Source organism: Lactuca virosa, chromosome 3 (genome assembly GCF_052849685.1).
Source record: "Lactuca virosa cultivar CGN04683 chromosome 3, Lactuca_virosa_CGN04683_v6, whole genome shotgun sequence".
NCBI lineage: Eukaryota > Viridiplantae > Streptophyta > Magnoliopsida > Asterales > Asteraceae > Lactuca > Lactuca virosa.
The window spans coordinates 350,319,923-350,343,361 of record NC_136428.1 but is presented as its reverse complement, the minus strand read 5'-3'; the positions used below and the strand labels follow the sequence as shown (position 1 = coordinate 350,343,361).

Below are 23,439 nucleotides of genomic sequence, written 5' to 3'. Positions count from 1 at the left end.
CCCATTTGTTCTGCAGTGCTTTCTTCCCTGAAGGGAGCTTGACTAAGGACCAAGTATGATTCTTATCAAGTGAGCTCAACTCGTCTTCCATAGCCTTCTTCCACTGTATGGAATCTTTCATCCTTAAGGCCTCTGGATAAGACTCAGGTTCACCATTCTCTGTCAACAACAAGTAATTAGCTGAAGGAGAATACCTGACTGGAGGTCTTCGTACTCTAGTGGATCTACGGATAATAGGAGTTTCGGTTTCTGCATCATTTGCAACCTCATCTTCTGAACTACTATCCACCGTGCTCCCACTATCTCCAGATACATCAGAGCTCCCACTGCTTCCTGAACTTTCACCTATCTCTGGAGTACTAATAGGTTTTACAACGTCATCGTCTAAGATTTCTTCTAACTCAATTTGATCCTTCTTTTCTGGTTGTTTGTCACCATTGGAGCTCTTTGCAAGTTCATCCTTGTATAAAGCATTCTCGTTGAACACCACATCCCGACTTCTGATAACCTTCTTATTCTCATTATCCCAGAAGCAGTACCCCATGTCATCCAACCCGTAACCTATAAAGGTGCACTTCCTTGCCTTTGCCTCTAGCTTGTCTCTCTCCGAGTCTTTAACTTTAACATATGAGACACAACCAAATACCTTCAAGTGTTTGAGCGAAATCTCTCGACCTTGCCATTCCTCTTCTGGAATCTTGAACCCTATGGGAACTGAGGGTCCTCTGTTGATTAAATATGCAGCTGTGTTGACCGAATCTGCCCAGAACATCTTGGGTAAACCTGCATGCAGTCTCATGCTTTTAGCCCTCTCGTTCAATGTTCTGTTCATCCTCTCAGCTACTCCATTTTGCTGAGGTGTATCCGGAACCGTCTTTTGCATTCTGATTCCTTGGTCAGCACAATAATCAACAAATTCTTTGCTACTGTATTCGCCCCCATTGTCTGATCTGAAACACTTGATTTTCAAGTTTGTTTCATTCTCTACAATAGCTTTCCATTTCTTGAATGTGCTGAAAACTTCAGACTTATGCTTCAAGAAATAAACCCAAACTTTCCTTGTGCAGTCGTCAATGAAAGTAACATAATATCGGGATCCTCCCACTGAAGAAACTGTAGTGGGGCCATAAACATCTGAATGTACTAGCTCCAACTTCCCGGACTTGGGTGGACGACCAGTCTTCACGAAAGTAACTTTCTTCTGTTTACCAAGAACACATGGCTCACAGAAATCAACTGTTACAGTCTTTAGATATGGTATTCTTCCTTTGGAGGCTAGCATCTTCATTCCTTTCTCACTCATATGGCCAAGTCTTTGGTGCCATAGAGTAGATGCCCCAACTTCTTCAACAGCATGTGCTTCAGCATCAGAAACTTCCACCATATAAAGTGTACCCCGCTTCTGACCTCTAGCAACAACTAAGTTTCCCTTTGTCACTTTCCACTGATGATCACCAAATGTAACATGGTGACCTTCATCATCAAGCTGCCCCACAGATATTAACATCCTTTTCAAGTCTGGAATGAACTTGACATTCTTTAAAGTCCACTTTGTACCCAAAGTTGTCTTGAGGACCACATCCCCAACTCCAGTAATATCCAGGCTCTTGTTATCTGCTAATCTGACTTTTCCTTTGTACTGCTTAAAATTATGCATTACTTCTCTGGAATGACTAGCATGAAACGACGCACCAGAATCCATGATCCAGGATTCAGTTGAGTTTTCAACACAACAAATGAGTGCATCATCTTCAGAATCTGCTGCCATATTTACTTCCTTCTTGTCTTTGTCTGCCGAAGGCTTTGGGCACTGATTTCTGAAATGACCTTTCTCATTACAGTTCCAACAGGTAATATCTTTCCTGTTCTTCGACTGACCTCTCTTTCTTGACTTCGATCTTCCTCTACCATCACTTCCTCTGTTGGTCTTTCTTCCTCTGTCTTCAGTACTTAGAAGACTACTGGAAGCTTCTCCGGCACTTCTTCTGCGCACATCCTCACCAAGGATTAAATCGCGAATACCTTCGAATGATAGCTTGGCACCTCCGGCTGAACTGCTAACGGCCGTTACTGTGCCGGACCAACTATCGGGTAACGATGATAATAGTAGCAACGCCATGACCTCATCTTCAAATCCAATATCAACAGATATCAATCTTGATATTATTGAGTTGAATTCGTTCACGTGGTCTGTCACTGAGCTACCTTCCTTCATCTTCAGATTTACAAGTTGCCGGATCAAGAAAACCTTATTTGCCGCTGAAGGTTTTTCGTACATATTAGACAACGCATTTATCAGATTGTAGGTTGTCTTCACATTGACAATATTGTAAGCTACATTCTTTGCCAATGATAACCTTATCACTCCGAGTGCCTGCCGATCTAATAAGTCCCACTCCTCCTGCGTCATCTCTTCGGGTTTGTCTTTGGACAAAGGTTGGTGTAACTTCTTCTGGTAGAGATAATCTTCAATTTGCATTTTCCAGAAACCGAAATCTTGACCATCAAATTTTTCGATCTTAACTTTCCCATCTTCAGCCATAGCTCTGATACCAGTTTGTTGGGAATGCAACAAAACAAGTTAAGCACTTCCGAAAAATTGATATAACGATTTCGGCAAAACTCGCGGAATAAAACTACTGAAAAATTGCAAACGAAATTGAACACGATATTTAACGTGGTTCGGTCTAATCTGACCTACATCCACGGGCGAACGAGAGAGAGAGAGGATTTTATTATCACCAGAGAAAATTACAATCATACAAGGCTAAACTGCACTTGTAATCTGATCACTCAGTATAAGGTATCACTCGTGCTTTTGGCTGCCGAATTAAAGGCTCTGCACAAAAGGCTTCCTCACTATTTCTACTGGATATATAAGAGAAGTTACTTGACTCTTATATATGTTTTTGTTGTGTTTTGGTGTGTCTTTTCCCTTCAACATATGCTTCCTTTTATAGTAGATGAAAAGGAATAAAGAGGAGAAATTAGTGGAGCAAATCAAGGAGTAATTTATGGAAAAGAGGAGTGGGTGGGAGACAATGGTGAGTCTCCACCAATTAACTCAACAAGTTGTAGTACTCCTTGTGATCAAATCTTGCATGAAGAAGTTATGATTTTTACAAAATCATTTCATGTGCGAAAGGTGCGTGTCTTTACCCATCGCGCATCCGACACCGGATTCGAGTAGATTACGAGTGACGTGACCAATTGGGTAGAGCCACGATGATCACGCGCGACGCACACAGATATTTGCGCCGCGCGCACCCAAATTCCATGCATATAAATATAATGTTGGGCAGAGCCATTATGCACACCATTCATCACTCTCTACATCTCTCGAAGTGGTAGCTGTCCTAAGCGATTCTCGGAGTCCCAAGTCCGATTCAACCCAACACCAATGGTTTCATCCGACTAGGGTGAGTTGACGGCCCCATTTTACTATTTTGTAAGTTTTACGGGGGGGGGGGGGGGGGGATACATGCTTATCAAACTGCTTTATCAAAATAAATTTATATCTATAAATATCAATCGCTATATAAAACATGAAACCTTAGGATAATGTAGCTATGGATACTATACCTAGTTGTAAGCTATGGTATTTATGGCTAAGAGTTATCATGTTCGATAGTTTAGGAAGAGATATTACCTAGATGTTACAATGGCAAATTTCCTAAGATAACATAGTACCTAGAAGTAGTGTTGTAAAAATCGCCGAGTTGGCCGATTACTCCTCCGAGTACACGCAACTCGGCCCCTTATCGAGGTGAGTTACTAAATCCCGAGTACTCCCCAATCGGCCCCTTACAGAACTAAGCAGTGTTGTCGAACCAGGTCAACTCGGTGATTAATATGTATGATATACTTAACGATTCATTATCTAGCACACACATACTAGTGATTATTACTACATATATATCTTAATTTTTCAGTAATTATTCACGAAGTGAGACCATTATGTGTTTTTTAATTTTTGTGTATTCACATGTATCTAATTGTGTTATATATTTCAATCAACTTAAGATTTTAACTTATGATTTTGACATATATAAGTTCCTTAAAAATATTTCTACATGAATTACGGAATCCGAGTACTCCCGAGTACTCTTGAGTACTCGCTACCCGGTAGTCGACCGAGCATGTACCGAGTAACGAGTTCTACAACCATGCCTAGAAGTAATGCTGATCAAATATAGGAATATGCACTGTACTTAATCGCTACTCTGCCCAAATATCTAGTTTTCAAATTAACCGTAATTAGGGTATATATATATATATATATATATATATATATATATATATATATATATATATATATATATATATATATGTGTGTGTATGGTTTTGTGCGGGTCATTCAACCCCCACGTCGTGAGACCCCCATGTCTCACGTCGTGAGAACAGTCTGAAGCCAAAAGTCTGACTTTTAAGTCCTTAATGCATTAAGCCTTGAACTCAAACTTTCCATAGGGTCTTATAACTTCTTAATACATAAGAAAGTCGATGCTTTTAAGACATATATGTAGTTGGTATTAAATCGAGTATGAATTATGAGATCATAGTAAAGTAAGATTGATGAACACAAGATCTAAATAATATCTGTGTGGCTCAATTATGCTTTCAATAGTACAGAGAGTTTAGACAGATAAAATGTGGAAAAGTTCTTATCTATCTCTAGTACTAATCCAATATATATAGGGAACATGAAAGCACACAAAAAAATATAAGGGACTGAACACTAAAAGCTTCGATACATAAAATGCCCTTATAATAAAATTACAAACTATCAAAACTACTCATGACCTTCGACACCTCACAAATATATTCGACATCTACATTCTACCCCTTTGTGAGAAGTGATGAATCAGGTCATTAAAATCTAAGCAGCTTGATGAAGAACTCTTCGGATTTCAGCGTACCAATTAACAACCTGTCGAATTTTTGCCTTTCCTTTGTCGTTATTCTTGGCACAGCTATTCATTCGAACTAAAAGATTTGTGTAATGAGAAGAAGTGTATCTCTTTACATCACACACTTGGAATAAAAACTTTGTGTTGTTGTCCTTCTTGTTTTTACCAACAAACACAATTCCAAGTGGTTTTAGACAAATCTCCCCATCTTCATAATCCTTCAAATTTACTTGGTTCTTTATCAATGAATTAGGAACAGAAATCTGATTTCCCAATGTTGTAGCTAACTCAATTTCTGTCAAAGCTAAAGCATCGTAGTAGCAATCAATGAATATCTTTATATGTGCGAACCCCAACAAAAAATCTTCTTTTATTAGTCGCCTGCAACTTCAACACATCAACTGACTACAAAATCTTCGCAACAACCAACAAATCATGTAGATTCATCAAGGGAAAATCTGCAACCGAGAAATTAAAAGTGACATTGTTTGCTCGGACTGCATGATATCAAAAATTATGCAACATACCCTTGAACAGAACGTCTTTGGATATACTGAGAACCCGAACTATCTTGACTCAGGACCATATTTCCTCTTCCCTTTTTACAAGTACATCATGGAATCTATACTTCATCTGCTTAAACAAAATTTTATCTTTGAACTTGGCAGCAATCTCAAACTGCTCCTCCAAGAACATTATATGGTTGATTGGAAAGTCCAACTAATTAATGTTTGTGTTCTCTGTATCATAGATTTTCTTCGGAGCTTTCTCAAAATCATGCATCTCTCCTGATATAACTGAGGCTTCGATATACTCGTAAGTATAATGTTTCGTTGGATTGCCTTTATTAAGACCAGGAGGATCACTAACTCTTTGTCTAAGAATGCTTTGAATTTGATGTTGTTTCTCAATTTCTTGTTTAACGGCTGCTTTCTTTTCTTCCTTAGAAGGCTCTATAGAAATGCCCTTCCCCTTATTCATCATTTCTTAAGAAGAAGGAGGTGGTTTTGAGGAACTTGAACCTCCCTCAGCAGACCCAATAATAGCTCCTTTGGCAATTGGCCTTGTTGTCGTTATTGTAGAGGATGAAATTGTAGATATATTGGGAAAGGAAAGTGGAATTTGAGTAGTTAGAACTTTACAAACCACCTTCGCATCATCATCTAATTTCTTCGATGCACTTCCACTAATACTAACTCTTGAACCAATGCCAACTCCTCCCTTCTCTCCCCCTTGCACCCCAATGGAAACAAGTGGGGCATCAATTGGCATCATATTGATGAGCTTCGCAAGTTGTGCAAGCTCTTTCTGAATTGTGGACTCTAGTGTGACATCCCCATTTTCACGGCTAGAAAAGACCGATTTTGTTTATGCTTTATAAAAATCAGAGTACTTCTTTTGATAAAAATGTTGCGGAATTTGTTCCCAGTAAAACATGATAAATACGTTATCAAAGCATTTCCGAAGAAATGTATTTTTTATTCATTTTAAAACATTTGGGATGTCATTTTCAATACAGAAACATAAGCATAAACAGAACGTACATTCATGTACACTAGTGATCTACACCTCTTTAATCTCTCAGTGTAATGTAACTTCGTATCGGCACCTGTGATTCAAATAAGCTTGAGTGGGTCAGGTTGGGAAACCTGGTGAGTACATAGGGTTTTCAACCCACAATCATATAATTATTATGTTTAAACATCAAACAATCAACCCAATTACCCATCCCCATTATCTTCCTCACTCTTAAGGGTCTACCCTAAGAGTCATCTATCATGCATTCATTCATTCCGAAGTCCCTTGCTTCCAGGGTTTATAAGACAGGCACTAAGTCCATAGCTGCCAATGCTCATTCGTAAAGCACTAAATCCATAGCTGCTAAAGTTCATTCATCGAGTACTAAATCCATAGCTACTAGTGTTCATCTAATAGGTAGTAAGTCCATAGCTACCCACGTTTATCTATCAGGTACTAAGTCCATAGCTACCAACGTTTATCTATCAGGTACTAAGTCCATAGCTACCGACGTTTATCCAATAGGCACTAAGTCCATAGTTGCCGATGTTATTTATTAGGCACTAAGTCTATAGCTGCCAATGTTCACTCATATCATCTTTCAACCATTCATCTACCCATGTTTTACCCAACATATTCGTAGATATAAAATACATATACAGTTTAAATTATTTAAAACATGTATAAAATCATTCATCCAGCATAGATAGCAAGTATACATGTTATATGCACACATATCATGTAATTTATATAAAATACTTCATATCTATGTGTAAGATGAAAGTAACCATGCACTCACTTGATAAGGTGGTGATTCCGAACTCAGACAGCGCTTCGCTTCTTAAAAATAATTTCCTTCGACGAAACCTAGTATTATTACCATTAGAGTTTAGTCTATTATTCGCCGAGACTAATTAATAGTCTAGCTATTATTACTATTATATAAGCGTTAAACAATACTTATATAACCCATAATAACAGCCCAAGTACTTATTATAAGTTCCTAATAACGTTACTATAATTAAATAAAAGCTATATTAAAAATAGCGTAGGCGTAGCTCACTTACAGCGGGTTTTATAGAAAACTGGGCTTTGCTTGGAGCAGAGTTCCCGAGCCGAAAAGCTCTTCTTCTCGGAGCCGTCGAGCACTCCGGGGCTTCCGCCTCGTGCTAGGGAGGTTCCCTAGGCTTTTCGGGGGGTTTCGGGGCTAGAGAGAGGTTCTAGAGAGAGAGTAAAGAGAAGAAAGAATGAGAAAGGTGTGAAGAAAATGAGGGTGAGAGAGGTTCTATTTATAGGGTCAAAATGGCTGAACTTGGTGCCACATGTCACCATCTAGTGGCAAGACTTGGGGAGAAAGCAATGGCCAAGATTGTGCCACATCACCCATTTTTGCACAGCACACTTCCGACTTCTAAAATCCGTAACTTTCACATACGGCCTCCGTTTTTGACGTTCTTTATATCCACACGTAGGTAAAAATAATATCTACAACTTTTATTTTGACTTCGTCAGCTAATTCTCGACCGATCTTAAATTTAACAGTACGAGGAGATTATATTGTTAAATGTCCGCGTAAAATTCATAACTTCTACATACGGACTCTGTTTTCGTCTGTCTTTTTACCGTTGAGTTCCTATTAATGAGATCTTCAATTATCATTTAGGTCACGTAGGCCAAAAACCGCTCGATCTAAAATTCGAGTTTCGGGCGATGCACTGTTATGCCAAATCTTAGAAAATTCATAACTTCCTCATACGAAGTCAGATTTGGGCGTTCTTTTTATGGATATTCTCGATTTAACATATTTTACGACTTTCGTTTGGATCACTAAGGCTAAAAGACACTCTAGCATAAATTCACTATTTACGTCTCCCAGTGTCGTGCCGGTTTTGCCGAAAAGCTTCGACGGGCCATAACTTCTTCGTTATAACTCGGATTTCGGCGTTCTTTATATGTACGGAACCCTTGATACATACTCTAAAACTTTGTTAAGATTATTTATTCTAAATAATCTTTTGTCAAAAAGTCGTTTTCGACCCCTATTATCTCTAAATTGACTAGCCCGGATCTGCGGGCATTACAATTATCTCCCCCTTAGGATGATTACGTCCCGGAATCATCAACGAAACAGGGCTCACATGATAACTCCATACGTTATCTCTTCATCCTAAGTAATAACCGTAACTTTGATGTTTCTTCGAACGAATATCTAACTCTAAGACTTCCTGATTGCAGGCGGTGCTCGATCTTGCACTTGCTCCCTATCTCACGTTAGACTCCATATTATGACCTTCAAGTCACAATATTAATCCTTACTGGAGACTGATTCTTCTTCTTAACAAACCTAAGATAAGTTATTTTATTACTAAAATGGAACGATGTGTCATATTCCAATGACCTATCATCGTATGCTGCAATGCTTAGACTCAGGTCTCTTAGAGTCTTCCAGAACAGACTATACTTTCCTTCATGTTCTAATCTCATCTTAGAAGGTAGCATTTCTAGCTACAAGCAATTTTTCGCGATACCTCTACTGATCGCTTTTTATTTCAATCTTCCGTTTTAAGTCAGATGCTACATCGAACTTGATTCTCTGAACCACATAACATACTCAACATAGTTGGACTCAATTTGATATGACCACTAGGGTCGGAATAACAATCATCTTCTTAGTCATTACCGAAACAATGGTATCGACATACTTGAATAAAACGGTATCAATTACTAGCTTCTTGGTAACCTTGTGACTTTCCCTGATCCAAGCGTGAGTCCTGTGCTTCCGGTAGTATAGGCCTCTACTACCATTCACACCTACTCATACTCGTCCCAAGTATTGTCTCGCAGTTTTTCCAAGTCACCATACAGAAAATCACATAACAACTTGACACATTAGATAACAAAATGAAGGTTTTATATTATTCCTTGAAACGATTACATACGTGTTCAAGTTCAACCTATACTATGCCTCTAATAGGCTACACCACGTGGTACTATTTACACGACTACTTCATAGATCCTCATTCCTGATCCCTTTCATTTCCATCTTCTTCGTCAAGGATCATATGGAACGCTCTTGCCTTCGGTTTCGGTGGAATGTTTGGTCTTGCCGCCTCTTTCTTCTTCGGGCAATCCTTAAGTGTGTGTATTCTAAGGTGTGAGAGAATATAGAGAGAAGAGCTAGTGTGTGAACTATGTGTATGGAGCATCATTCTATTCATTGAATACATCATAGATTCAAGTTATTCTTCCTCTCCTTCTCTTCTATTTTGATCTGGCATCATCCGTTTGATTGGGATTCCGCACCATCAAACGGATCTGATTGATACTCAAGCAGATTGGGGACTTACAATTTCAGGGCAAAGAAAAAGCTTGAATTGATCCATGGTGTTTTATGTGGGCCAGTTACTCCTCCAACACCCTCTGGCAACAGATACTTCATGTTGATTGTCGATGATTTCAGTAGAGTAATGTGGTTGCACCTGATGAAGTCTAAAGATGAAGCTCTACAAGTGCTTAAGAACTTTAGAAGAAAGGTAGAGACTGAAACATGGGAGAAAGTGAAAGTGTTCAGAACCGATCGTGGAGGAGAATTCCTATCAAATGAATTCACTAAGTACTGTGAAGAAACTGGGCTGGAGAGACACTACACGTCTCCATACTCTCCACAGCAAAATGGAGTAGTAGAGAGACGTAATTGGACTATATTAGAGATGGTGAGATGCAATTTGAAGACAATGTCCATGCCTAATGTATTGTGGGGAGAAGCTGTGGCGTACTCTGTTTATGTCTTGAACATAGTTCACACGAAAGCTTTGAAGGATATGACCCCTTATGAAATGTGGACTGGAAGAAAGCCACATATAGCACATCTCAGGGTGTTTGGTTGCATAGCCCATATGAAGATTGTCAAAGGGCATTTGAGGAAACTAGAAGACAGAAGCATGCCACCGGTTCATCTCGGTGTAGAAAAAGGGTCAAAAGCCTATAGGCTTCTGGACCCAGACACTGGGAAGATGTATGTAAGTCGTGATGTTGTATTCGAAGAAAACAGAACATGGATATGGGAGAAGAGTGTAAAGATCAAGGCGAAACCAGGAGTAAGTTTCGCCGTCGAAGGATTTGATCTCGATGGCGATATCTATAATGACGATGGAGAATGGGTACCAGACACACCAGGTCAAGAAATTGGATCATCTTCTATTTGGGCTAATAGTGAGCAGTCGGGTCACCCACAAGCAAGCCCATCGGGTAGTCCGACAAATACCCCAATCACACCTGACTCTCCCATTACGCCTGATTCAAGCTTTACACCCGATTCATCGTCTCAATCGCTTACACCCAGCACTGCCTCAAGCTCTACTGGTGGTGGTGCTCCAAAACGGCATAGAATGCTCTCTGACCTGTACGAAGACACAGATGAGATTCATATACCCCCAGAAGATCTTATGATGATACAAAAGGACGAAGAACCCTCGTCATATATTGAAGCAAGTAGAAAGAAGGAGTGGCGAGAAGCGATGGACGCTGAATTAGCTTTAATTGAGAAAAACAAGACCTGGAGTCCCGTCGATCTTCCAAAGAATCGAAAGGCCATCAGTTTGAAGTGGATTTTCAAACTCAAGAAGGATCCGAGTGGGAAGATTGTCAAACACAAAGCCAGGATTGTGGCAAAGGGGTACATCCAAAAACCAGGAATCGATTTCGATGAGGTATTCGCCCCAGTGGCCAGAATTGAAACAATTCGCCTCATTCTAGCACTAGCAGGTTCAAACGGGTGGAAGTTCACCATATGGATGTCAAATCAGCATTTTTAAATGAAAACCTAGAAGAAGAGGTCTACGTTTGTCAACCAGATGGTTATCAGAAGAAAGGCCAAGCTCACAAGGTGTACAAATTGTCTAAAGCCCTCTACGGGCTCAAAGAAGCCCCTAGGGCTTGGAATGCTTGCCTGGACCAACACCTGAAGAGCATTGGCTTCACAAGATGTGCCCATGAGTACTCAGTCTACACCAAGAGGTATGATGGAAATAATTTAATCGTAGGAGTGTATGTTGATGACCTACTTGTGACAGGAAGCTGCCCTAAAAGTGTTCAAATGTTCAAGAGGGACATGAATACCAAGTTTGAGATGAGTGATCTGGGGCTCTTGACTCATTAATTGGAAATTGAAGTGAACCAAAAGGAAGATGGGATTACACTGAAACAGGAATCCTATGCCAAAAACCTGCTTGTCAAAACAGGTATGCAAAACTATAATCCCACAAAGACTCCTATGGAACACAAGCTCAAACTCCGGAAAGAAGATGGAAGTGAACTGGTGAATCCTACAGAATATCAAAGCATAGTTGGTGGTTTAAGGTACCTAACTTACACCAGGCCAGACATACCTTTTGTTGTTGGAATTGTAAGCAGATTTATGGAGAAGCCAACAGTGAATCACCTTCAAGCAGTGAAGGGTATATTAAGATACATAAAGGGCACATTGAACTTTGGTCTGAAGTACTTAAGAGGAAACGAAAATGTCACACTAAATGGGTACATGGATAGTGTAACACCCAAAAATTCAGGCCAAATTTAAACTTTCAAAACATGTCGAATTTATCAAAACATTACAACTTTGTTTTCAAAATACATTTATATCAGAGTTTTCCCGGAAACATAACATAATAGGAGGAGCTGTACGATCATGCCTTCGCCTTGCCGCGATCCCATGATGTACCTGGAACAATAAACTGAAACTGTAAGCCCGAAAGCTTAGTGAGTTACCCCCAAAATACTGATACACATACAGTCCACATAACCATGTCACACCATGACATAGCATAACAAACTGAGCAGAACAGCACATAACGGGTCCACAGCTTTATAGACTGGAATACCCCTGGGCCCACAGTGTGAGTCTGGAATGCCTACCGGGCCCTCAGCTCACATCTGGATTGCCACCGAGCCCTCAGTAAGAGTCTGGAATGCCTACCGGGCCCTCAGCTCGTATCTGGAATACTCCCAAGTCCTCAGTATGAGTCTGGAATGCCTATCGAGCCCTCAGCTCATATCTGGAATACTCTAGGGTTTGTTGGCTACCGCACGGAGCAGTACAACCTCAACCCATCCCACATAACATATCAACATGTAACAGATAATGCACATATAGACAATCAATCAGTATCACAGGTAGTCCTACAGACCTACCCTCTAGCGTATCAAACTAGCATGCATAACTAACTCATGCTCAACATAATACAACTACTAGGATATCATATCTAATGGGCCGGCCTTGGTGCCTTAGACCCCTTAGTATAGTGAGGATAACTCACCTCGCAACTGTCGTCGGAAATAAGAAGGCTCAACTCCCGGGTCCAACACGAACTCCACCACCTATAGGTACCATACAAACCTTTTTCATAAATCTCCTAATTACCAGAAACCATCAGAAGTCAACTGGTCAACCCTTGGTCCAAGTCAAAGTCCACAGTCAAAGTCAACAGTCTATGTTGACTCGACTCGTCGAGTGCAGATCACCGACTCGTCGAGTCCTTCCTGAACTCGAGAAGTCGTGAAATCCTTGATTGGCTCGTCGAGTTCCCTTTTTAACTCGTCGAGTTCATACGTGGCCAAGATTTGGAAGAAACCCTAGCCAACTCGCTGAGTCTTCTAACAACTCGTCGAGTTCAAGGCAATCTTCAACGAACTCGCCGAGTTGCTCAACCAACTCGCCGAGTTCACGGCTATGTTCATAGGACTTGCCGAGTCCAGCGTTCTACTCGCCGAGTTCATTCAGTCCTTTTTCCATACAGACCTGGTTTGAGCCATGCAGCGGCTCCAAACCACAGATCTAGGCTTCTAGGGCATGCTTATCACGTAAAGTTGCAAACTTTACATGCATGCATAGCTTTAAGGGCTCCAAATGTCAAAACTAAGCTCTTAATGGGGTTCTAAGCTCAAGAGGGACCTCAATCACGAACATAACTGAGACTTTACAACTCTAGAAGGTAATGAGGGTCCAGATCTGAAGTATAACCCAACCATAAGGTTTCTCTACCAAGGATTTGGGGTTTTAGGGCTTAAAAGCAACAATTTAGGGACAAACAAGATCTAATAGATCAATAATCAAGATGGAAACTTTATTACCAGAATGGGTGACCACAAATGAATGTGTTCTGGATCTAAGTCCCCTTCCTTGAGCTCTTCAACCCCTTCCTTCTTCCACTTGCTCCAATGTGCACCAAAAGTCCCTTCACAAGGCAACAATCACTCAAACTCACCAATGGAGACTAGGGTTTCGATAAGGAATGCTCTGAGGGTGATGGAGGTTGATATGGGGCTATAAGGATGTTTAAATAGGGTGCAAACCCTAAGGATTAGGGTTTCCTCCTGACTGGCCTACTCGCCGAGTCCAGGCGTGGACTCGCCGAGTAGATCACTTAAAGCACGCGTCCAATTCGACATCTACTCGGCGAGTTAGGGCTACAACTCGCCGAGTAGCTCTTACAAAAAGAAACATTTAATCAAATTAAATACGTACCAGGAACGGGGCGTTACAATTCTCCCCCACTTGTCTCAGACTTCGTCCTCAAAGTCTGCTGCTGCTGCATCTAAAAACAACTCCGGGTAATGCCCCCGCATCTCCTCCTCGGACTCCTACGTCCACTCTGAACCCTTCCGGTGCTGCCACTGCACCTTCACTAACTGAACCACCTTGTTCCTCAAGGTCTTCGCCTTTCGATCTAAGATCGCAACTGGTCTCTCGATATAATTCAGGCTGCTATCAACCTGAATATCCTCCATGGGTACTACTGCTGACTCGTCCACCAAACACTTCCTAAACTGAGAAACATGGAAAGTGTTGTGGATCTGGCTAAGCTCTGCCGGGAGATCCAATTGATAGGCGACCCGACCCACCCGGGCCACAACCCTAAAAGGACCAATGAACCTGGGGCCCAACTTGCCCCTCTTTCGGAATCCGATGACACCCTTCCAGGGTGATACCTTTAGGAGGACCATGTCACCCACCTGAAACTCCAAGTCGGAACGCCTCTTGTCAGCGTAACTCTTCTGCCGACTCTGCGCAGTCTGCAGTCTACGACGAACCTGCTGGATCAAGTCTGTCGTCTTGAGCACCACTTCGGTACTCCCGATGACATGCTGACCGACCTCGCCCCAACAAATCGGGGTCCTGTACTTCCTCCCGTAGAGCATCTCGAAAGGAGGGCGGTCAATACTCGCATGGTAACTGTTGTTATACGAAAATTCCGCTAACGGAAGATACGTATCCCAACTGGCACCAAAATCTAGAACACATGCCCGGAGCATGTCCTCGAGAGTCTGAATCGTCCTCTCGCTCTGCCCGTCCGTATGAGGGTGGAAAGCGGTGCTGAAATGGAGACGAGTCCCCATCTCGTCGTGAAACCGCTTCCAGAATCTGGAAGTAAAACGGACGTCTCGGCCTGACACCACCAAAACAGGTACTCCATGCCGTGCCACAACCTCTCGCACATAAATATCGGCTAGCTTCTCCGCCGATATACTCTCCTGGATCGGTATAAAATGAGCACTCTTCGTTAACCGATCCACAATGACCCAAATCGAATCCACTCCACGTGCAGTCCTGGGAAGCTTGGTGATGAAATCCATGGTGATGTCTTCCCATTTCCACACTGGAATGTCTAACGGCTACATCTTGCCGTGAGGCCTCTGGTGCTCTGCCTTGACCTTCCTGCAGGTCAAGCACCTCTCTACATACCAGGCGACATCCCGCTTCATGCAGGGCCACCAATAATAGGGTCGAAGATCTCTATACATCTTCGTCGCCCCTGAATGGATGGAAAATCGAGACTTGTGGGCCTCATCCATCAGCACCTGCCGTACTCCTCCCCAGTACGGCACCCAAACCCTCCCATGAAGGGTCAACAATCCTCGATTGTCATAGTCCAAGGAAGCTACCCGGCCCACGATCCTCTCACACTTCTGCCTCTCCTCCTTGAGGCCCTCGACCTGTGACTCTCTGACCTGCTCCAACAATGGAGTAATCACTGTCATCCTCATACATATATCCCGGATCGGGGCTGCTGTCGCCTTGCGGCTCAGGGCGTCGGCCACCACATTGGCCTTCCCTGGGTGGTAAAGGATTTCACAATCGTAATCCTTCAACACATCTAACCATCGCCTCTGCCTCATGTTCAGATTCGGCTGATTCATGAGGTACCTCAAACTCTTGTGATCCGTGTAAATGGTACAACGGACCCCATAGAGGTAATGTCTCCAAATCTTGAGGGCAAACACCACTGCCCCCAGCTCTAAATCATGCATAGGATAGTTAGCCTCGTGAGGCTTCAACTGTCTCGAGGCGTAAGCTATCACACGGCCTCGCTGCATCAACACTGCTCCCATACCTGTGACCGAAGCATCACAGTAGGCCACAAAATCCTCTACTCCCTCTGGCAGGGTAAGAATCGGTGCCTCGCACAATCTCTGTCTGAGGGTCTCAAATGCCCTCTGCTGCTCGGGACCCCATCGGAAATCCACTGCCTTCCTTGTCAGACGAGTGAGGGGCACTGCAATCTTGGAGAAGTCCCGTATGAACCTCCGGTAGTACCCTGCCAACCCCAGAAAGCTCCTAATATCTGAGGGAGATTTCGGAACCTCCCACTGCATAACCGCCTCGATTTTGGCCGGATCGACCAAAATCCCCTCCTGGTTAACGAGATGTCTGAGGAACTGGACCTCCCATAACCAAAACTCACACTTCGAGAACTTGGCGTACAGCCGTTCCTGTCTCAGAACTCCCAACAGCTCTCGCAGATGTTCCTCATGCTGCTCTCGGGTCTTGGAATACACCAAGATATCATCTATAAACACTATGACCGAGCGATCAAGCATCGGTCTACAGACCCGATTCATCAGGTCCATGAACACCGCTGGCGCGTTGGTGAGCCCAAACGGCATCACCACGAACTCGTAATGTCCATAACGAGTTCGGAACGCGGTCTTCTCCACGTCCTCCTCTCTAACCCTGACCTGATGATACCCAGACCTCAAGTCTATCTTGGAAAACCAAGATGCACCATGTAACTGATCGAAGAGATCGTCTATCCTCGGGAGTGGATAACGGTTCTTCACCGTCAACTTATTCAACTCCCGGTAATCGATACACATCCGGTGCGAACCGTCCTTCTTCCGGACGAAAAGTATCGGTGCTCCCCATGGAGAACTGCTAGGTCGATTGAACTGCTTGCCCATCAGTTCCTGCAGCTGCGATGACAGCTCCTGCATCTCTGGCGGTGCCAATCGGTACGGCGCCTTAGCAATAGGGGCCGCACCTGGCACCAGGTCGATCCTGAACTCGACCTGCCTCTCTGGAGGTATCCCTGGTAACTCCTCCGGGAATACGTCTGCGAACTCCCTGACCACCGGTACGTCGGAAACCGAAATCTGATCCCTGGCTCGCGTATCTACCACATACGCTAGATAACCTGCACACCCGTGCTGAATGTACTGTCGTGCCCTGGCAGCTGAACAAAACCCTGATCCCACTCTTGTGCCCTCGCCATATACAATCAGTTCTCCCCCACTTGGGGTTCGAACTACTACTCGCTGCCCCTCACAGTCGATCATGGCACCAAATCGACTGAGCCAATCCATGCCTACAATCACGCATACCTCCCCCATGGGAATCGGAATCAAATCTATCGGAAATGACACCCCGAAAATCTCCAAGTCACACCCTCGATAAACTGAAGAAGCAGAAACCCCGTGTTCGTTGGCGATAGACACTCGCAACGGACACTCTAACTCGCCCACTGGCGCCCTGAACTCCCTACTAAATGTTTGAGATACGAAGGACCGACTCGCCCCCGAGTCAAATAAGACCAAAGCAGGCAAGGAGTTCACTAAAAACGTACCTAACCATAGGTGCAACAGATAAGCATACAACAGATATAGGAAAACGAGATAAGGATAGAAACATACCAGCAACCACATCTGGTGCTGCTCTGGCCTCCTCCGCTGTAAGCTGGAAGGCACGACCCTGAGCCTTTGGAGGCTCTGCCCTGACTGGTCTCCCATCCGTGATCCTCAAAGTAGCCGGCGCTGGAGCCTGCGCCGGTTTGGCGGCGAGTAACGGGCAGTTGGCCTTCAAATGGCCAACCTGATCACAATGGTAACATAACCTCATACTCTGAACTGGAGCGGCCTGGCGACAGTCCTTCGCGTAATGCCCCTCCTTGCCACACTTGTGGCATCCACTACCAGCTCGACACACACCAGAATGACCCTTGCCACACTTCCCACATGTGCGGCTCTGCTGACCCCCGGTCCTAGTATCAGCGGTCTTAGACCGCTTCGGCGCCGGCTGAGAATGTGTCGGGGCCTGCCGCTGTTCTCTCAACTGCTGCTCAATCTCCAACTCACGCCGTCTGGCGGCCTCCTGCAACTCTATAAGAGTATCACATCGCTGGGTAGACACAAACTGACTGATATCCGTCTTGAGCATGCTCAGATAACGGGTCATCTGAGCCTGCTCTGAAGCAAACTCCGGGCAAAACATCGCCCTCTCAGTGAACATCCGGGTGATCTCCGTCACCGACTCCCCATCCTGTCTCAAACTCAAAAACTCTTGTGCCAATCACTCCCGCTCAACCCGTGGAATGTAACGGGCGCGGAACATATCCCTGAACTGCTCCCAAGTAACAGCAGCTCTCTGATCATCAGAGTATGACCCAGTCGCAAGTCTCCACCAGTCCTTGGCCCCAGACCTAAGCAGGTTCAGAGCACACCTGACCTTCTGGTCAGCAGGACACGAGCAGGTGAAGAAACATCCCTCCACATCTGAAATCCACCTCATAGCCTTGATGGGATCCTGTGTCCCATCAAAAGTAGGGGGCTTCGTGTTATCGAAGTCCCTGTACTGAAAACCTCTACCAACTCCTCCTCCCGTCGCTGATACAGCTGATGCGGCGGCTGTCTCTGCAAGGGCTGCATAACGCTCATCAAAATACTCCACCATGACAGTCTTGATCGACCCGAACATCTCCGGTAACTGAGCCCGGAATGCAGCAGCAACCTCATCATGCAGGATCTCTCGAATCCTGGCATCCAACTCCTCTATACCCATCTGCACCACTGGCTCAGGTGCTGTCGGCCCCTCCTGGCCTCTGTCCCCTGATCCTGATCCCGAACCGGATCCAGCCACGAAGTGCCTCGTCATCACCATTCTGAAACATATCACAAGATATCAGATAATTCATATAAATCACTGGGAGCCAACTCCCTACTAACCCTAGGGATTGCGACTTACTTGACACGCGTATAGGTCCTGTGCTTTCAGTAGCATGGGCCCCTACTACCTTCCACACCTACCCATATTTGTCCCAAGTATCACCACAACACCCTAACAATATGCACAACATGGCGAGCGCTCAATCCTCACTCCTAGAGGAATGCTAAATATCTTATAACTGACCTCCCGGTCTCACTCAATCCCTCCTATCCATGAAACTTCCACCAACCCTGCAGCACTAAGGTATGCTAGCCATGCATAACGCTGGACCCTATAGACTTTCGAATATCCAATCCTACCCCAAGCTCCCAATCAAACAAGAACAGAACATAAGGCCAAATCAAGCATTCTCAGGCTATAAGATCTTAATTATGTACAACTGTGATGCATACATTAGACAACTACAGTAATGATGTCAATCTCACATAAAGGAAACCCTAGGCTAGCAGGCATCATGTATTCAGGCAATTCTATCATGCAATTCTTGAGGATCCCTAGCCTAGCACTAACATGCTGTTCTATCATATCATATAATCAAATAACTTGTATGGTATTTTGGGGTCTACTTACTGGCTCCGGCTGATCGTACGCCCTGCATCCTCCTTTATTTATTTTGAAAACCTTTTTAAAAAATCATTTTGAAAATCCTTTCCTTGATTTGAGACTGGAGTCACATGAGTGTTCCTCCAATTCACTCAAACCAAGGCTCTGATACCAACTTGTAACACCCAAAAATTCAAGCCAAATTTAAACTTTCAAAACATGTCGAATTTATCAAAACATTACAACTTTGTTTTCAAAATACATTTATATCAGAGTTTTCCCAGAAACATAACATAATAGGAGGAGCTGTACGATCATGCCTTCGCCTTGCCGCGATCCCCTGATGTACCTGAAACAATAAACTGAAACTGTAAGCCCGAAAGCTTAGTGAGTTACCCCCAAAATACCGATACACATACAGTCCACATAACCATGTCACACCATGACATATCATAACAAACTGAGCAGAACAGCACATAACGGGTCCACAGCTTTACAGACTGGAATACCCCTGGGCCCACAGTGTGAGTCTGGAATGCCTACCGGGCCCTCAGCTCACATCTGGATTGCCACCGAGCCCTCAGTAAGAGTCTGGAATGCCTACCGGGCCCTCAGCTCGTATCCGGAATGCTCCCAAGTCCTCAGTATGAGTCTGGAATGCCTATCGGGCCCTCAGCTCATATATGGAATACTCTAGGGTTTGTTGGCTACTGCACGGAGCAGTACAACATCAACCCATCCCACATAACATATCAACATGTAACAGATAATGCACATACAGACAATCAATCAGTATCACAGGTAGTCCTACAGACCTACCCTCTAGCGTATCAAACTAGCATGTATAACTAACTCATGCTCAACATAATACAACTACTAGGATATCATATCTAATGGGCCGGCCTTGGTGCCTTAGACCCCTTAGTATAGTGAGGATAACTCACCTCATAACTGTCGTCGGAAATAAGAAGGCTCAACTCCCGGGTCCAACACGAACTCCACCACCTATATGTACCATACAAACCTTTTTCATAAATCTCCCAATTACCAGAAACCATCAGAAGTCAACTGGTCAACCCTTGGTCCAAGTCAAAGTCCACAGTCAAAGTCAACAGTCTATGTTGACTCGACTCGTCGAGTGCAGATCACCGACTCGTCGAGTCCTTCCTGAACTCGAGAAGTCGTGAAATCCTTGATTGGCTCGTCGAGTTCCCTTTTTAACTCGTCGAGTTCATACGTGGCCAAGATTTGGAAGAAACCCTAGCCAACTCGCTGAGTCTTCTAACAACTCGTCGAGTTCAAGGCAATCTTCAACGAACTCGCCGAGTTGCTAAACTAACTCGCCGAGTTCACGGCTATGTTCATAGGACTCGCCGAGCCCAGCGTTCTACTCGCCGAGTTCATTCAGTCCTTTTTCCATACAGACCTGGTTTGAGCCATGCAGCGGCTCCAAACCACAGATCTAGGCTTCTAGGGCATGCTTATCACGTAAAGTTGCAAACTTTACATGCATGCATAGCTTTAAGGGCTCCAAATGTCAAAACTAAGCTCTTAATGGGGTTCTAAGCTCAAGAGGGACCTCAATCACGAACATAACTGAGACTTTACAACTCTAGAAGGTAATGAGGGTCCAGATCTGAAGTATAACCCAACCATAAGGTTTCTCTACCAAGGATTTGGGGTTTTAGGGCTTAAAAGCAACAATTTAGGGACAAACAAGATCTAATAGATCAATAATCAAGATGGAAACTTTATTACCAGAATGGGTGACCACAAATGAATGTGTTCTGGATCTAAGTCCCCTTCCTTGAGCTCTTCAACTCCTTCCTTCTTCCACTTGCTCCAATGTGCACCAAAAGTCCCTTCACAAGGCAACAATCACTAAAACTCACCAATGGAGACTAGGGTTTCGATAAGGAATGCTCTGAGGGTGATGGAGGCTGAGATAGGGCTATAAGGACGTTTAAATAGGGTGCAAACCCTAAGGATTAGGGTTTCCTCTTGACTGGGCTACTCGCCGAGTCCAGGCGTGGACTCGCCGAGTAGATCACTTAAAGCCCGCGTCCAATTCGACATCTACTCCGCGAGTTAGGGCTACAACTCGCCGAGTAGCTCTTACAAAAAGAAACATTTAATCAAATTAAATACGTACCAGGAACGGGGCGTTACAGATAGTGACTTAGCAAATGATGTCAATGATCGAAGAAGCACAGGAGGCATGGTGTTCTACGTGAATGAGAACTTGATCACATGGGCATCACAAAAGCAGAGGTGTGTGTCACTCTCTACCTGTGAATCAGAATTTATGGCTGCCACCATGGCAGCCTGTCAAGGAATTTGGCTCAGAAGATTGCTCAGTGAGATAATCGGACAAAAGGTGCCACCTGTTGAGCTGAAGGTTGACAACAAATCTTCACTAGATTTAATGAAGAACCCAGTCTTCCGTGGCAGAAGTAAGCACATAGATATCCGGTTCCACTTCATCCGAGAATGTTTTGAGAATGGGAACATTTCAGTCACTCATGTCTGTAGCAAGAATCAGAAGGAAGATGTTCTAACCAAGTCATTGGGAAAATTGAAGTTTGAGGAGATGCGAAGTCTTCTTGGAGTATTGAAGGTATGATTTCTGAATTAGGGAGGAGAATGATGAAATAATTCAGAAAATGTTTTAGTTTTACTGCACGTTTCTAGTTGTTGAATAATTCAAAGCCATGTGGGCTAGGTCCGAGTCTTAAGTTAGTAGGGTTAGTTGCATATTTTTAGCATCATTTTGAGTTTAAATAGCTAGTATTGATGTATGTTGAGGTGTGACTTTCTTTTACAATTCAGTGAATAAAAGCTCTAAGCTTTAAGTAATTTTGTGCCCTGTTTTCTCTTCGTTAATGTTCCATTGCCAATTCTTAGTTACTGCCAATTCTTAGTTACAAGCTTGTGAAAAGCCAACAATTCTTACCCTTCTCATCCAAACGCAATAAGAAAATAAAAACAGAGGATTTATACCCCTGCCAAATTAATCAGACAAACAAAAAAAGTACATATTATTTTATTAGTTCTTGATTTATCTTTAATAACCCATCCTTTTATTAGCATAATCAACAATGTTCTTTAAAAAGCAAACTATATGTATTACTTTTTTACAATTATAATAATTTTCCTAATTGATTGTAATGATTTTGGACCATTTTACCCCTCCTGCATCATTTTTTTTTGGACCATTTTACCCCTCCCCTATTTGTATTGAAATGTTTTCGTGTTGTTGTATCTTGTCTGATCCACACTTTTAATAATATTTTGAACCCATTAAAATGCTTAATAGATTAAGCACTTAGTCATGAAAGTTGTCTGATCCAAACTTTCAATCATATTTTGTCGACCTGTCTGATGACAGTAGTTTTATTTTGTTTCTCCCATTGATTTGGTCCTCCGATGTTAATGCCAAAAAAAGTTCTGCTCCTCAGCCACGTCGCCACTCACCCCATCCGTTGCTGTCTACTGTCGTCCCGCCTCTCTGTCTGTCTGGTCCGTCTGCTTTCTTTAGCGAAGAGCGATCGTTTCTGTTTAATGTTTCTCGTATGTATTGGGAAGTTCATGTGATCCATTTTCAGCATGCAACGTATGTATATCTCCATGTATTTCTCTGCCGATGGAAGCAAATTTATTTTTCTTAGACAACGCAACTTAGGTTTTAGTTTTCCTTATCAAGGTTAAACAACCGTTTTGAGTTTCTCTGCTCACAGATTGTCAATCTGACCAAGTTTCTGTTTGGTGGTTTTACATGCACGGTATGTATTTGATAAAATGCCCGAGTGAAATCTTGAAACAAGAATGATGTTTAAATCCATGGTTTGGTTAATTGTCGAAATGTTTCATGACCAATGATGACGTGGTTCTGGATGAATATGATTTTATGAACCTCAAGTTGCAAAATTGATGGATTTAAGCTGTTTGATCAGCTCGTTGAACCATATTTTGATGCTACTACTGATGACTTTTTCACTTCACCAAAGCTTATCCTTTGAATGTGATGAACTTAGTTAGAAATGTTGTGGAGATGGATTTCCCAAAGTTTAAGCATAGCAATCTGTTTCATTTTTATATTTATATTCATACTTAACTTGCATAGCTTGTTTTTATTCTTGGGCAATGAAATAGTTTCATTGCTAATGGCTAGTTTGTAGCTTATCTAGTTGACCA

The 23,439-nt window shown here is 43.1% G+C and overlaps 1 pseudogene; it reads left to right on the top strand.

Moving 5' to 3' along the window:
- The first annotated feature begins 11,700 nt into the window (after positions 1 to 11,700).
- LOC145164869 (secreted RxLR effector protein 161 pseudogene) lies at positions 11,701 to 21,868 on the top strand (annotated as a pseudogene).
- The last annotated feature ends 1,571 nt before the right edge of the window (positions 21,869 to 23,439 follow it).